Source organism: Schistocerca piceifrons, chromosome 4 (assembly GCF_021461385.2).
Source record: "Schistocerca piceifrons isolate TAMUIC-IGC-003096 chromosome 4, iqSchPice1.1, whole genome shotgun sequence".
NCBI lineage: Eukaryota > Metazoa > Arthropoda > Insecta > Orthoptera > Acrididae > Schistocerca > Schistocerca piceifrons.
The window spans coordinates 312,546,082-312,556,522 of record NC_060141.1 but is presented as its reverse complement, the minus strand read 5'-3'; the positions used below and the strand labels follow the sequence as shown (position 1 = coordinate 312,556,522).

General features: G+C 41.4%; 3 non-coding genes across 3 annotated transcripts; all 3 read left to right on the top strand.

Moving 5' to 3' along the window:
• Positions 1–1,511: 1,511 nt before the first annotated feature.
• Positions 1,512–1,586, top strand: Trnas-cga. The gene has a single exon. It is a non-coding gene; the product is annotated as a tRNA-Ser (tRNA).
• A 223-nt stretch (positions 1,587–1,809) lies between these two features.
• Trnas-cga lies at positions 1,810–1,884 on the top strand. Its single transcript has one exon. It is a non-coding gene; the product is annotated as a tRNA-Ser (tRNA).
• Positions 1,885–2,110: 226 nt separating this feature from the next.
• On the top strand, positions 2,111–2,185 carry Trnas-cga. The gene has a single exon. It is a non-coding gene; the product is annotated as a tRNA-Ser (tRNA).
• The last annotated feature ends 8,256 nt before the right edge of the window (positions 2,186–10,441 follow it).

The window sequence follows — 10,441 nt, the reverse complement described above, 5'->3', positions numbered from 1 at the left end:
CGTACTGCCTTAGAGGTAGCATTCAAAAAATGGTTCAAATGGCTCTGGGCACTATGGGACTTAGCATCTATGGTCATCAGTCCCCTAGAACTTAGAACTACTTAAACCTAACTATACTACGGACAACACACACATCCATGTCCGAGGCAGGATTCGAACCTGCGACCGTAGTAGCAGCGCGGTTTCAGACTGAAGCGCCTAGAACCGCTCGGCCACCAGCGACCGGCATTCCAAGAGGAATTCACGCGATACTGAGCTATGCGTATTGTCAGCAACCAAGTTGACGGTATACACACTTTTGTTATGTTTCCCGAAACGACAAAGTGTCCCACAAAGGCCAAGAGAAATGCACTTGCCGCCCACTGTGGCCGAGCGCTTATAGGCGCTTCATTCCGGAAACGCGCTACTGCTACGGTCGCAGGTTCGAATCCTGCATCGCGTATGGACGTGTGTCATGTCCTTAGGTTAGTTAGGTTTAAGTAGTTCTAAGTGTAGGGGATTGGGATTGATGACCTCAGATATTAAGTGCCATAGTGTTTGGAGCCATTTGAACCATTCTGATATTCACTTTTCCTGCTCCTCGTCCTGACATAGTATTAAAACTGATTTCAACGCAGCTAGCAGATCTCTCTTTGCACGACATTCAGTCTTATGAGAGAGGTCTCTACACTGTTTCATAGCCGAGAACAAAAATTCGGGCTAATTCTGCAGTGCTCAAACCGGATGGAGTTGGTTCGAATACTTATTGCTGAAGGAATATTCACCACCGAAACTTGTCCAGCAAATAAAGGAGAAGTGTTCTCAAAAATGTAGTGGACGTCAAACAAAGCTGTGGAGAAAGTCATAAACCTCGCCACAGCGTCTCTGGTAATGAGAAAGTGTGACGTCGTTGATAATGTTCCGCACGTCACATGGTGACGTTAACCTCAACGCATTCCTCGCAGCTCTGCTACTTTGTTTGATGAAGTGAACGGAGCCAGCTTCTGACAGTAATTCGTTACGAAAAGCAATGATATGGTTCAATCTGGTTGTTGTCGGTATAAGTACTGTAGTGAGGAAGGCAAACATAATCTGAGATTTACTACGCGAATGGGGATCGACCAGAGTTGGGGTTCAGCATCCTGTAAGATTGACTTCATTAGAAAGGTATCACCTGCTGAGATGTACAATATAGAAGACTGATCATAATTTAGACGTTATTGAAAAAAATCATCTTGGAATTCACCTAACGTTAGTCAGAGAAGCAACAGAAAATTGAAATATCTTAAGTGTGCCGGTCCGGCACAGAGTTTTAATCTGCCAGGAAGTTTCATATCAGCGCACACTCCACTGCAGAGTGAAAATCCCATTCTGGAAACATTCTCCAGGCTGCGGCTAAGCCATGTCTCCGCAATATACTATCTTTCAGGAGTGCTAGTTCTGCAGGGTTCGCAGGAGAGCTTCTGTAAAGTTTGGAAAGTAGGAGACGAAGTACTAGCAGAAGTAAAGCTGTGAGGATGGGGCGTGAGTCGTGCTTGGGTAGCTCAGTTGGTAGAGCACTTGCCCGCGAAAGGCAAAGGTCCCGAGTTCGAGTCTCGGCCAGGCACACAGTTTTAATCTGACAGGAAGTTTCATATCAGCGCACACTCCGCTGCAGAGTGAAAATCCCATTCTGGAAACATTCCCCAGGCTGCGGCTAAGCCATGTCTCCGCAATATACTATCTTTCAGGAGTGCTAGTTCTGCAGGGTTCGCAGGAGAGCTGTAAAGTTTGGAAAGTAGGAGACGAGGTACTGGCAGAAGTAAAGCTGTGAGAACGAGGCGTGAGTCGTGCTTGGGTAGCTCAGTTGGTAGAGCACTTGCCCGCGAAAGGCAAAGGTCCCGAGTTCGAGTCTCGGCCAGGCACACAGTTTTAACCTGACAGGAAGTTTCATATCAGCGCACACTCCGCTGCAGAGTGAAAATCCCATTCTGGAAACATTCCCCAGGCTGCGGCTAAGCAATGTCTCCGCAATATACTATCTTTCAGGAGTGCTAGTTCTGCAGGGTTCGCAGGAGAGCTTCTGTAAAGTATGGAAGGTAGGAGACGAGGTACTGGCAGAAGTAAAGCTGTGAGGACGGGGCGTGAGTCGTGCTTGGGTAGCTCAGTTGGTAGAGCACTTGCCCGCGAGAGGCAAAGGTCCCGAGTTCGAGTCTCGGCCAGGCACACAGTTTTAATCTGACAGGAAGTTTCATATCAGCGCACACTCCGCTGCAGAGTGAAAATCTCATTCTGGATCTTACTTGTGTTTCAGCGCCACACTACACAAGCATAGTGCTTTAACCATTACGTCATCCCTCCCGATGGAGAGAATCAGAGTAAGCGGACTTCTTCTTGAGAAAGTAAATTAGCACGGATTGGTGGTCCTTCCGTTACTGCTCTGATGACCACTTTCGCATTTAGTTTACTTATTAAAAGATTCGTATCTTACAAGCCACTCTCTGCTCCATTGGATACGTTTGCCAGAAACGGCAACGAGCGGGTGATCAATCGTAATGAAAATGGCCTTGAAGCCAGAATCCGAGCAATAAGAAAAGTAGCTCCAGTAAGACATGCGTTTTACATTTCATTACTTAATAAATTTTTGACATTCGTTCTGCCGTTTAATAAGTATCTATCGTCTACAGCGTGACGGATAGGTCTATCTATATGATCAGATTATACACACGCTAGAGGATCCTAAACCACTATTCTGAGATACTGAACCGGTGGTGTATATAAAAATTTTATGTGGTACGAGAACTGGAAGAAGTACTGGCTACGAGGCATGTGATTCCAAAGCAGTTACTTTTCATTACAAGCCACGGCTTGCCTTAGCGACGCTCGTAGCAATCTTTGAAAAAGAAAATACTATCGTCTAGGGTGGAGTGTTGACGCGTATGATGCGTTGTCGAATGTGGAATGTTATGTAGCACTATTTAGAGCCCAGTAAACCAAAACAATTCGGAAGACTTTATCATTGTGCATCTTTGTAAATGGAAGAATTTTGTCTCTGTAGATAGATATTCACGGTAAATGTTTTTTTTTTCAAGCTGCTTAGTATTGAGAGAGGTTTCTAACTAAAAATTAGTCGTACAATAGAGTTTTAGGAGGCTGTGTTGGATAGTAATGGTAAACACTTATCACTAAGCACCTTTCAACGCAAATGTGTGCTTCGAAGAATTCCATGTGGAGAGCACTGACTGAGGAATTACACTCCTGTCATACTCTCATCAGGGACAAAAGCAATGGGGCCACATGATTTTTTGAACCGATACTCAGTGTTATCACAATGCATACATCGAGACTCATTGCGCTAACTTTGCTCATTTGCTGAGAGCTTAAGCTGTTCATATACTTAAGTGGTTGTAGTAAGACAAAAAATTATTTATGTCAATAAAAAACTAAATATACATTTCACACCATTAGCTCATCGCTGCAAGATACTCAGTTTACGTACCTGTGTTCAGTTTGACGCTAAAGTTTTAGGATACCGTTTATACGGGACTAAGAGAATCCGATGATAATTTTAAAGAAGAGCATTACAGTTCCTGCAGGTTTACTTGGTCCTTAAGAGATTTTGAGTGGTTTTCATTCAAATCCTTTCACAGACAATGGGGAAAAGGCATCGCATACAGCGTCTAATATTGATCTTACAATTTCAAGACCTTTTCATCAGAACACAAAGCCTCATCTTTCTGTTCGACATATAGCAAAAAAAGTTCCATAGCCTCGGCGGACGAGGTCAAGCTATAACTTGTATCCTTTGCCAGATATACTGAGTTTGCTTGTATTACCGTTACACAGTTATAGTACAGTACAGGTAATTACATTTACGTGCGGGATGCCGTTTTAGCGTAGGAAGTGTGATGAGCAAAATTCCTTTCGTAGCATTCTTTCTGATCCGTGGCAGAAGAGCTCTAGCCGCTCTTTGTCAGTGGGCTGACGTCAATCTTGGCTGTGTTTGTGAGTTGTTGTTCTCATTTCGGGTGTACACGTTGGCCCCACTCCAAGAGGAGCCCTCATACTGAGTAAGACCGCGCCTTCCCTCTAGCTGTAGTTGTCATTACTCTTCGCTTTGCTACGCCTCTTCGGAAAATTACTTCACAGTGTCCAGGCCTTTCTTTGCAATTTTATACGTTTCGCATTATTTGATTCTGAAAAAAGGTAATAGTTTGTCGTTATTCATTAATGAAACAGACACCCAATAATTTATACAGTTTTTAACTGTTACTGTGTATGGAAAGGACGAATTAGGAATAACTCTCTTGCAAGGCAGGACAGGTTTTTGTACACTTTTAATAGTTCATTACGACAATATAATACGCAAGTAGTAAGGTGTATTACCAAGGGTATTTCGAGGAAATCGGAAGAGAAGTTTTGCGCGTCCATGATGTACCGCTGTACTGCGGCCATGAGCATCCGATAGCGACAGTCACGTGATTAGGAGCCGTAATCGGTTGATAGCTGGACCGAGTTTCGCTTATCATTTTCATTTTACATTTGTATTTTTTTTAAGCACTAGTCACATTATTTCACGCTTACTACATCTAAAACGTAGTATGACAAAAAGACAGGTGTTTTTGCGTGAACTGCGATGGTAATCCTAAAAGTGAGGTCTCCTATATTTTTATAAGTACATAGACCTGTATATTTCTACAATGGTTTACAGCAGTTTACATCTCAAATATTTAGCTATTTTTCGACATAATCACCATTTCTGTCGATGCATTTTTGTAGACGCTGCGGCAGTTTTTGTATGCCCATGTCATACCGGCTTGCCACCATGCCTCTTCTTTCACCTCGTCGTCGGAGCTGAATCGCTGGGACCACAATTAACGCTGACAGGTACTGCGAGACTCTGAAAAAACTCAAACTGGCAATTAAGAACCGGAGAAGAAAATGTTGAGCAAGGGCGTACACATTCTCCATGACAACGCTCGCCCACACATAGCTCGGCAAACCGTTGCTCTCCTGCAATAGTTTCAGTGGAACATAATCACCCACCCACCCAACAGTCCTGACTTGGCGCCCAGTGACTATCATCTGTTCCCTAGGTTAAAAGAACATTTGGCCGGAAAGCGATTCAATTCCGACGACGAGGTGAAAGAAGAGCTTCATAACTTTCTGAACAGCATGGCGGCGAGCTGGTATGACATGGACAAACAAAAACTCCCACAGCGTCTACAAAAATGCATCGACAGAAATGGTGACTATGTCGAAAAATAGCGAAATGCTCAAGCTGTAAACTGATGTAAACCATTGTAGAAATAAACAGGTCTATGTACTTATAAAAAAATAGGACATCTTACTTTTGGGATTACCCTCGTATTATGGAACTTCCACTGTTATTTGGTTGTTTGCTAATTTTTTAGTATCACATCAAATGTTGTATGTATACTTATGGAAAAGTAAGCTACCGAAAGCATTAAGTTTTCCTGGAAATGTATGCCTGCCGTGATTGCCAAAATGCCTTATACCTGCAATCAGACTAACATATCGAGATCTGCTTTTCATCTGGATGCGTCGGTCCGTAAACATAGGTTTCAGGAACGAGGACCAGGCTAGGGAAGCCCAAGTCAAACATCGATAAATAATGGTGTAAATAACTTTATACAACAACGCAAAGGTTTATGATATGTCAGAATATGAGGGTAGTGTATCATTAATCGTCGGTGTGCTTTCGACATTACAAATTTCAGGATGATGTTTATCATGCAGACACGGAAAACAGAAATTAAAACAGCATCTAATACATCGAATGAATGCAATTTTCACACATACAAGGAGTCTTCAGTGTTACAAAGGAAAAACTAAGCTCGTTAACATTTTGAAAAACTTCTCTATCTTCCGACAATATGATCGGAATATTGTAAATATCGGTGCGAAAATTGAGAATGTACGACAGAATGTATTTTAATAATGTCTCCACGAGAAAAAATTTCTCGTTTGTTGGCATTCAAATATCAACAAGTCTGAAGGCGCTTGATAAAGTGTTTAACTTACCAATAGAAATAAAAGTCGAGTAATATTTCTTGTAATAATACGAATTAGAGAACGTCTAAATATCATTGGAAATTCAATAAAAGTTCATGCAAGTACACATGTCTTTTCATTATATTATCAGCCAAGTGTAATATATATGAAATAAAATGACTAGTGTTGAAAAAAATATATAAATTTAAAGAAAAGGAGTGCTTGAATCAGCAATCCGCTGTAGGAGGACTTCAACAATCATTTGCAGTTAATTAAAATTTGTCCCACGTGCTTGGTTTTTTTTTTCCTTTGAAATACAAAACAAATCGTAGGTGACTATTTCTGCTTCACACATTGTTAAGTAACATGAAAGTTTACTTGGATATAGGCAAATATTGGTGCTCGAAGCAGTAACGTCTTTTACTTGAAAAACGTTCAAGCTCTGATACGCACACATCAAAAAAACGTTTTGCATCCCCTCGGTTCCGATAGTTCCGGAACCTGTACAAAAAGCTGGGCTACAGATCAACATAAAAATTATTTCCGCCCGTTTTATTGCTCATGAAAACCACACTTTGCATATTGTACCATCATACAGCGACACCTTCAGAGGTGGTGGTCCAGATTGCTTTACACGTTAGTATCTCTAATATCCAGCAGTACGTCCTCTTGCTTTGATGCTTGTCTGTATTCGTCGTGGCATACTATCCACAAATACATCAAGGCACTGTTGGTCCAGATTGTCGCATTCCTCTACGGCAATTCGGCATAGATCCCGCAGAGTGGTTGGTGTGTCACGTCGTCCATAAACAGCCCTTATCAATCTATCTCAGGCTTGTTCGATAGGTTTCATGTCTGGGGAACATGCTGGCCACTCTAGTCGAGCGATGCCGTTACTCTGAAGGAAGTCATTCTCAAGATACGCACGATGGGAGCTCGAATTGTCGTCCATGAAGACGAATACCTCACCAATACACTGCTGATATGGTTGCACTATTGGTCGGAGGATGGCATTCACGTATCGTACAGGCGTTACGACACCTTCCACGACCACCAACGGCGTACGCCGACCCCACATAATGCCACCCCGAAACAGTAGGGAACTTCCACCTTGCTGCACTCGCTGGACAGTGTGTCTAAGGCGTTCAGCCTGACCGGGTTGCCTCCAAATACGTCTCCGACAATTTTGAAGGCATAAGTGATACTCATCGGTGAAGAGAACGTCATGCCAATCCTGAGCGGTCCATTCGGCATGTTGATGGGCCCATCTTTACCACTGCATGGTGTCATGGTTGCAAAAATGCACCTCGCCATGGACGTCAGGAGTGAAGTTGCGCATCATGCAGCCTATTACGCACAGTTTGAGTCGTAAGACGACCTCCTGTGGCTGCACGAAAAGCATTATTCAACATGGTGGCGTTGCTGTCAGGGTTCCTCCGAGTCATAATCCGTAGGTAGCGGTCATCCTCTGCAGTAGTGCCCCTTGGGCGGGCTGAGCGAGGCATTTCATCGACAGTTCCTGTCTCTCTGTGTCTCCTCCATGTCAGAACAACATCGCTTTTGTTTACTCAGGGACGCCTGGACACTTCCCTTCCTGGCACAAAGTAACAATGCGGACGCAATCGAATCTCGGTGTTAACCGTCTAGGCATGGTTTAACTACAGGCAACACGAGCCGTATACCTCCTTCCTGGTGGAATGACTGGAATTGATCAGCTGTCGGACCCCCTCTGTCTAATAGACGCTGCTCATGCGTGGTTGTTTACTTCTTTGGGCAGGTTTAGTGACATCTCTGAACAGTCAAAGGGATTGTACTATTTTGGTAAACATTTTTGGAAACAGTGATCAATAGAGTATTATATTTTAACTAAAGTTCAGTCTTGGTCACAACACTAATGTCTCAATAACATAGGTGACCGGTTTCAGTTATATTTATACAACCATCTTCAGATCTGTGAATTCATTTTAGAAAATACTAGAGACCAATCTTAAAATAAAATGAAAAGTGTGTAATGACGACAAAATCTTAACAAGACAAAATAAAAGTTTTTATACCCATGGCTTCCTTGGAGGATGGTAGGCGGAGCTCACCTCAGCTGCTACGAAGTCAGCTGATGGTTATGAGTGCTGAGCATGAGCTTAAATATACAGAGGCTCCGCCTACTTCCTCTCATACTACTTCACAACTGCCAATCAGCGTTCATAATATGACGCTATAGTCAAAATATAAAAGTACGAAATACACTAATAACATAAAATTGATTCATCTAAAATGTCTGATTAACAGATAGTTAGTATGCATAAAACTTATTTATATTTTAGATAAAAACGGTAAACTACGATGTGTAATACGAGTAGCTGTGCCCTCTATGGGCAACCTTAATACTATTACAGTGTCAGTTAAATCAAAGATGTAAAAGTCCTTGGAGTTGTGGTATATATCGATTATACCGAGTGGCCTACATCACAATTGCATCTTTGATGGATGTTGCAGAATCGTCTTACTTCAAACATAGTTTTCATAGTGACATTCTTTATAACAGTGGGGTAGCAGCCAAGAGTACGTTCCGCATTATGTAGGTCTGAATAACTGATGAGACCTCTGATTAAATATTTAGAACTCATCGATCTAATAGTTTTTATAATAATTAATCTCAATTTAATAAAAATTGTATATGTTGTATAGTATATTTTTCACACATAGCTTTTGCCATGGGTATAACTAATCTTATATTTTAAAACAAAAGAGTAGGTGCATCTTCATTGTAAAATTTCCTCAAAAAGTTCGTAAAAATATTTTTCGCGAAAATCTAATTATTCATTGATCAGCATTGATGATTTCGTTTTCAAATGAGCATATATCTCGATTTCTTCTAAGATATTCATAAGTAAGCCTTTATTTGCATAATGAAGAACTTGTAGGTTCTGCTCTACTGTCCCCTCAGCATGGTTATTAAATGTTATCTGATGGTCGAATACAGATTTTGTTCGTGAGGTACCCGACGTATGTTCTTTGTACCTTACTGCAAAATTTCGACCTGTTTGGCTGATATATATTTTCTCACAGTCTCTACATAGGATCTTATACACTCCTGATCTGGTAAATTTTTCATTATCTTTGCTTATGATATGTCTTAATTTTTGTTGTAAAGTATTTGTTTTAAGATGGTCATTTCCTTTCTGATCACATTAGCTTCCAGCGGTAATTTTAGTATTCGGTGTATCATAGACGTAAAAAATGCTTTTTTATATTTGTCAGGATGACGTGATGTGGCATTAAACAAATTGCGAAAACCAACTCTTTCGACACACGACAGGTAGATATCATTTTTAATAAAGTGCAAGAATCACAAAGTACTCCAGTAATAAGTAATCCAAAATATATGAAGATGACATACATGGGAAACGTATCAGATAGAATTACTAATTTATTCAAAAATTCTGGAATAACAATAGCATTCACAACTGACAGTACTTAACAACAAAAATTAAGACATGGGGCTGTTACATAATATCCATCATATTTTAATAGTAGGACACCACAGTGGTATTTTAGGAATTGTAACTGGTACGACATCTAGAATAAAAATTTTATCCTGTTACTCACAAGGTTTTGACATTGTCCCTGGCGCAAAAATGCGCGGCAACACCGGACTGTGACTCACACACTCACTGTCAATATTTTTTAATTAAATTTACGAGGGGCGTCCAGAAAGTGAGTTCCGATTGGTCGAGAAATGGAAACGACTGTGAAAATCCGATAAAGCTTTGCACAAATGTCTTGGACAGTGTCTCTAGTATGACCCCACATAACATTACGTCGCTCTTCTCATTTCTGAGCTCACAGTGAGCACGTAAAGATGTATAGAAGATAGTGTCTCCCGCCAAGCACGAAGGCCTGGTGAGAAATTTCGCCTAAAGCTATGCAGCCAACATTACATAACTGTCGTGCTGGTTCTTTTTGAAGACAATTCTCAGCCGCATTCTGCAGGAGCAATGAAGATGCTCGTCAATCGTTTTCAATTGGAAATGTTTGATTACCCACAATACAGCCCGTAATTGTCTCCCTCTGAGTTTCATCTCTGGTCACATGAACCGCTGTCTATGAAGACAACAGTTTGGCAGAGACAACGAGCTGTAGGCTAGCGTTGGGAATTGGCGGAAAGCACTGGCGGCTGCCTTCTATGATGAGGATATTGAAAAGTTGGTACAACGCTACGACAGATGTCTAAGTCAGAACGGTGACTACGTAGAGAAGTGGCTGGAAGGTGTAGCTAACTGTTACAAATAAAACATTTCTGATTTTCACTGTGGTTTCCATTTCACGATCAATCGGAACTTTCTGGACAGGCCTCGTATAAGGTAACTGCCAGCAATATCATATTATAATCAATATACGTTAATTGATAATACTGTTGAATAGATGTTGCATGCCTATGACTATGTGCAACTGTAATTTCACCTGTACT